The 6,372-nt window shown below is 36.6% G+C and overlaps 1 long non-coding RNA gene across 1 annotated transcript in view; it reads left to right on the plus strand.

Moving 5' to 3' along the window:
- The window catches only part of LOC122553630, a 32,242-nt gene that overhangs the window by 4,441 nt on the left and 21,429 nt on the right, over positions 1-6,372 (plus strand). The gene's annotated exons all lie outside the window — the stretch shown is intronic.

The raw sequence follows: 6,372 nt of genomic DNA on the forward strand, positions 1-6,372 counted from the left end.
AGTAATCTGAAACAAAACAGGAAAAGGCTGAAAGTGTATCTTAGGCCGATGACCTGTCAAAAGGTTGTCTGTTTCTTCGCCACAGCCGCTGCCCGAACTGCTAAATACTTCCAGCCTTTTATTGCATCTTATCTCAACTTTTTAATGTTCCAATATGTAGGAGACGGCTACTACTTTTGTGAGTCAAACTTTTTTTATTTTACCCATCTACACCAGAAACCGACCAATCGCTTAAAAAGAACAGACGTTATGGTGTTATTTTAAAACAAAGCAATGCGGCATTTGAACGGAATCCACTCAGTGTGGTGGTGGTCTGTGGATGACTGGTCCAGAAAGGCTGCAACACCTGGAAGCGCCCTGCAGTTGGCTGCCATCTGTACTGTCCCTCTCCCTCCCCAGTGCATTTAATCGGAGCGATTGCAAATATTTAGCCACAGACATCACAAGCGGAATTGGGCTGGAATCTATGAAAGATGGGCAGTGATTGAAATTCACTTTTGACATGCCTTCGGTCGGAACATTTACAGTTGAGCTCCAGAAAGCCTTTAATTGAAAATCTGCTGTATTTCAATAGCATTGCAACAGAAGATGATTAAATACTTCATCCAAACGCACACACAATTGCTGCTAAGATCGAAGATGCCCACCGAATACGCGAAGGCATTTGTTTCAATATACTGGGTTAACATGCTAAGTGTTTGCTGAATTTGATTTTACAAAATAGATCCACTGGCAGTCAATAAATAACCAGGGAAGTGGCAGATAAAGCGGTGAGCACATCTGATACACAAACATAGAGTCTGTGAGAGATTCCTTTTACAAAGATAGACGAGTTAGAATATCTGTAATGGCTGTAGTCCCGATGAAGAAACTTGGACAATATAATAACTGCTTTAAAAATATCTCTGCGTTACTATTGTTCTTGAAAAGAAGATAATTTAAAACAGCTATCCAGAGTATGTTAGACTGAAGCTTTTTTTATTGCGTTGAGTTACCGTCTGCATGATAGAATGTAAATCATTCTGGTCTTTTTAAGTGTTGGGAATGAAAGTGACTTATCCGACAAGACTCATGGCCGGCAATGGGAAATCCGATACATTAAAATGTATTCAATTTAAACCTTACAATAGATTTGTGGCTGTCTGTGCAAGTTGTTACAATTTGAAATCTAGACAGAAGAGAGCGCAACAACAGCAGCAGTCGAGGCTGGGGTCTCGGCAGAGACAATTCTTCATGAAATTCGGATTGTTTATACTCAGTTTTACCAGGTTCTCTAACACAGAACACATTCGTTATCCGTACGTTCGCTTTTTCCCACCCCTACCTCCTCCCTTCTCTCCCAAGTTCGTCTTTACTGTAATAGCGAGAGATCACAGCTCTGGGAAAGTTATCTTCCTGAGTATTATGTTCGATCAACATTAACATTGTAAACAACTTATGAATGATGCAAAGGGAGCCTAACCTCACATAATACCGGCAGCAAGCATGTTAGTTAATACATAACAAAACATTCGAGGCGTCGTTTGCATGATCTCTGACTGGGAATTTGTTGTCCTATCTACTAAGAGCAATAGCTGGGAGTACCAGTAATCCTTACAGTTAAAAAGGCGAGGAACACAATCGATTCGAACGTTGCTTCCATTGGTTACGATGGAACTATTACATAGAGAGACTCAGTAAAATCACCATACAACTAAAGCAAAGTTTCTTAACAAGTCACAGTTTATGAATTACGTTTAAATCTGCATTCATAATACATCTTTAGAGTCAGATCAGCAATGTGGGACTTTATTTGGGTTTGGCGAGTAACTCCTCCTCATCGCGGGATCAAGTTACCTTTATTATTAAAACACTGTAAACTTAATCCGACCTTCGGCTATTAAAAATATTTGACGGGGAACAAAGTATGACTTCGATGCATAATTCACGTTTGCAGACTTGGAGTTACACGCACCCTGTAGATATGAGCAAAATATAGCAACGGAGTTCACAATGAGGACAATTCTCAATCAAGTTTGATTCAGCTTCATTTCAGATAAGTTTAAAAATAATCACAGAAACTGAAAATAAATATGGATTGTGTACAATAAGACAAAATAGATGCTTGGTTTAGTATTTATTTCTGTTAAATTAAAATGAGATTCAAACTAAGTCACGAAGGCTAAGATTCCATTGCATTACAGTGGCGGGTGTGGGTTTACACTGAACAATTTTTAGAATTCAAATATCATATTGACATGATTCGTAAATCACCTGGAATGATTGTAAATTTTCAGGACATTATCCAGATACAAGAAATTGAACAAAAATGTTTAATTGAAAGAACACTTATCAGAGACAGATCCTCTAACTTCGGACTAGTCTAGATGGTGTACAGTGTAGAGATTAAACTTGCCCCTCAGGTGACTTACCACAAAAATACACTGCCAATCTAACATTTCCTGTGCATTATTTGTGGTGTAACCTTTTATATTACTCTAACAGAAACTTGTACAAAGCGATCTATTAAAGCTTGTGCAATCTTTAATTTAAATCTTTCTTGGCGTCATAACAGTTTACAAAGTGTGAGACTATATTCCTCCGGCACTTCCACATTAATAAACAAAAGTGCAATTCCTGTGAAGCATATCATGAACGAAATTGTATAGTCCTTGAAATCAAATTTTCCAGTTTCTTAGTAATTGCTTTAGATGGACGTTTGTTAATTGTCATTAAAATATTAAGTAGGTGGAACAGACGAGGATAAATGGAAAATATCCTTACCCACCATCCCAATAATTGCAGGCTTTTAAACAAACGCTTGCAAAACATTCATTCAGGACATTTGCTTGTATTCATGTCTAGAAACTAGGAGGACTTGTCGCATTATCAGATTAAAGTTTAGGCGTGGCATTTAAAAATTGCCAAACCTCTGAGTGTTTCAGTGCATTTTAAAAAAATATTAAGTTCGAGGCAGAGTCACCGGTGAAACAAATATTATTACAAAGAATTTTGATGTGCACTACTCTGTCAATTCAAACTTCCCGAAAGTTTAAAATCATCTGAAAGCCACTTTACTGTACATTTTTACTCGGATTACTTGGACTTAAATATTAAAGGAAAATATGAAATATCGTGCACACATTCATTATACTTAAATGAAACTCTTCAACAACAGGAAAGTTGAATACAGTGCTTGTGCACATTTTAATAAGCATTTTCATTATCTGCTTTGTACATCGATATTATTATAGATTGGGCTAGCAACTGAACGGAGACAAAACAAACTTTAAATGAAATGTAAAAAAGAGTCAATTTTAACAACTCAACAAACAATTGTTTCATATTAATTGTCACCAAAGTTGAAATGTGCAGACACTTGTATAGGTATCTAACTGTAATAAAATCTATCATATGCAAGGCAATACACAGTAGTCTCATGTTTAATTCATGACATCAAACTAGCTTTGACTTCCTATTGCCCATATAACAATTTAAAATTCATTGGTTTTTAGAAAATACAAATGCATTTATTTTGCACACTTTAACTATATTATTCGCATCACAACGAAAGTTAACTTCAAAACATCACTGTAAATGCAAAGTCTTTGTTGAACAAAGCACAGGGATAAGGAATATGAGTCTCACTTTAATCCTTGAAGCCTTCCATTTTCATTTGGAACTAGCCAGATAGTAATGTTTATTAATATGTAACACTTGCCCATGCAATGATATTTTGTGAAACTTGAGTGTTAATTGATGTGGAGTATACAGACAACATCCAGTGTTTTTCAACACCAGTGATTTACATTGTAACTGAAGAGATCGATTGGTGTGGTATTTCAGCACATAATACAGACAATGCTATACCTTTTAAATGCCATCTTCTCCTTTCATTGAACAAGAATCTCTGAATTGTAGGAGGATGGAATTTGCAGCACAAACAATTTCCAGATCTCTTCTGTGTGTCGAGAAAGTACTACCCACAATAATGCACTTGTTAGCTTTCCCTCTTCTTAAGAATGTAGTAACACTCAAGCAGGAACAGGTCCCTTAGCTGCTCAAACCTGGTCTACCATTCTTGATCATGGCTGATCACCTGTCTCAATGTTATTTTTCATCACCATCCCCATATTCCTTGTTGGCATTAGCAACTAGAAATTTATTAGTCTTTGTTTTGAACTTATTCAATGACTAAGATTCTACAGTTCTCTGGAGTTGAGATTTCTAAAGATTTACTTGGATGAAAATATACCCTTCCACATTTCTGTCTTAAAGCGGCTGACCACTTATTCTGAAGATTGTGTCCCCGGTCTTGATCCCACAGCTCAGAGAAACATCTTTTTGCACAAACTTTAAGAATTATATAAATTTCAATGAGACCACCTCTCATTCTTCTAAACTGTAGAAAATACAGGCCCAGTCTCTTCCATTACTTCTCATAGCACATTCAAGGAATCAGTTTGTTGAACATTTGCTGTGTTCCCTGCATGGCTGGTACATCATTCCTTATGTAAGGGGACCAAAAACTACACACAATACTCCAGATGCAGTTTTACTGAAGTTCTGAATAATTGAAACAAAAATCTTTATTCTGATAGTCAGATAATCTTGCATTTGCCTTCCTAATTGCTTGCTGCACCTGTCATGTTATCTTTCAGTGACTCACAAGGAAGGAAAACCAAATCCCTTTGGATATCAATGCTTTCCAATATCTCATCATTTAAGGAATAATCTACATTTGCATTCTTCCTACCAAATTGAATAAGTTCAGTCATTCATCTTTTTTTCGAACTGCCATGCTCTTGTCTATTCTTAGTCTGTTCAAATCTTCTTTGAGCCCTGTTTGCACCCTCATTACTGTTCATATTCTCACCTAGTTTAATATTATCCAAAACCTTTGAAATATGACATTTGGTCACAGATTGTGATGGTTAACAGAAATAAAGCAGTATGTAGGAGTAATGGGCCATTCACACATTGACAAGCTGAGACTGATCAGGTACTGCATGTGGTTGATCACTATTTTCTTTCTGTTAACCAATACACTAAGTATGTACTTAATCTTATTAAGTGAATTTATGTATGAGACTTTATTGAAAGCCTTCTGAAAATCCAAATGCATCACATTCATAGCTCTCCCTTATTTATTCTGCTGTAGCATCCTCAAAAATAGAATTGTCAAATATGACATACCTTTCATAAATCTACATTGTCTCATATTTTGTAAATATCCAGCTATCACGATGTTCACAATAGATTCAAATATTTTCCCAATTATTCATGTCAAGTTAACAGGCCAGAATTTCCTGTTTTCTCTCTCCCTCCTTTCTTAAATAGTTGGCTTACATTTGTAATCTTCTATTCTGCAGACATTACTCCAGAATTCATAAAATGTTGAAAGATCACCAACGTATCTATTATCTCTTTATCAACCTCTTTCAACAATCCAGGATATGGAAATTTAATCTTGGGGCAGGTTTGTCAACTTTAATTCCATTGTCCAGTACTACTTTTATTTTATTAATACCATTTTCTTTCTGTTCCTCATTCTCATTAGACCCTTGGATTCCTATTATTTCAGGGAGATTCTCGTATCTTGCTCCCTGAAGATGAAAAAATAATATACTATTGGGTCAAAACCAATAAATATGAATTTTAAATACAAGCAAGAAGAATCATGTTTCCTAATTTACTTTTGCCTCAAAATTAGTGTTCATAAATATTCCCTTCAATCATAAATTTTGAACATAAATAGCATGTCATTTATGTAGTATGTGGGATTGGAGGTTCGTCTTATAGAGCTAGCTTATTGCTCAATGATACTCTGGCACTATAAACTGGTAAATTGAAATTTAAGGGACAAAACCTTAGTCCGGTTGGGCTAAAGTCATTAACTCCTGCCCCTTCAAGTTTGAGAACCAATTATCTAAATGTTTACTTTTTATACCCTCAAAGACAGCAATGCTACTTAGAGTCATAGAGTCATAGAGATGTACAGCACAGAAACAGACTCTATAGTCTAACTCGTCGATGCTGACCAGATATCCCAACCCAATCTTGTCCCACTTGCCAGCTCTCGACCCATATCCTTCCAAACCCTTCCTATTCATATACCCATCCAGATGCCTTTTAAATGTTGCAATTGCACCAGCCTCCACCACTTCCTCCGGCTGCTCATTCCATACCCATGTCACCCTCTACGTGAAAAAGTTGCCCAGTAGGTCTCTTTTATACCTTTTCCCTCTCACCTTAAACCTATAACCACTAGTTCTGGACTCCCCCACCCCAGGGAAAAGACTTTGTCTATTTATCCCATCCATGCCCGTCATGATTCTATAAACCTCTATAAGGTCACCCCCTCAACCTCCAATGCTCCAGGGAAAACAGCCC

Source organism: Chiloscyllium plagiosum, chromosome 10 (genome assembly GCF_004010195.1).
Source record: "Chiloscyllium plagiosum isolate BGI_BamShark_2017 chromosome 10, ASM401019v2, whole genome shotgun sequence".
NCBI lineage: Eukaryota > Metazoa > Chordata > Chondrichthyes > Orectolobiformes > Hemiscylliidae > Chiloscyllium > Chiloscyllium plagiosum.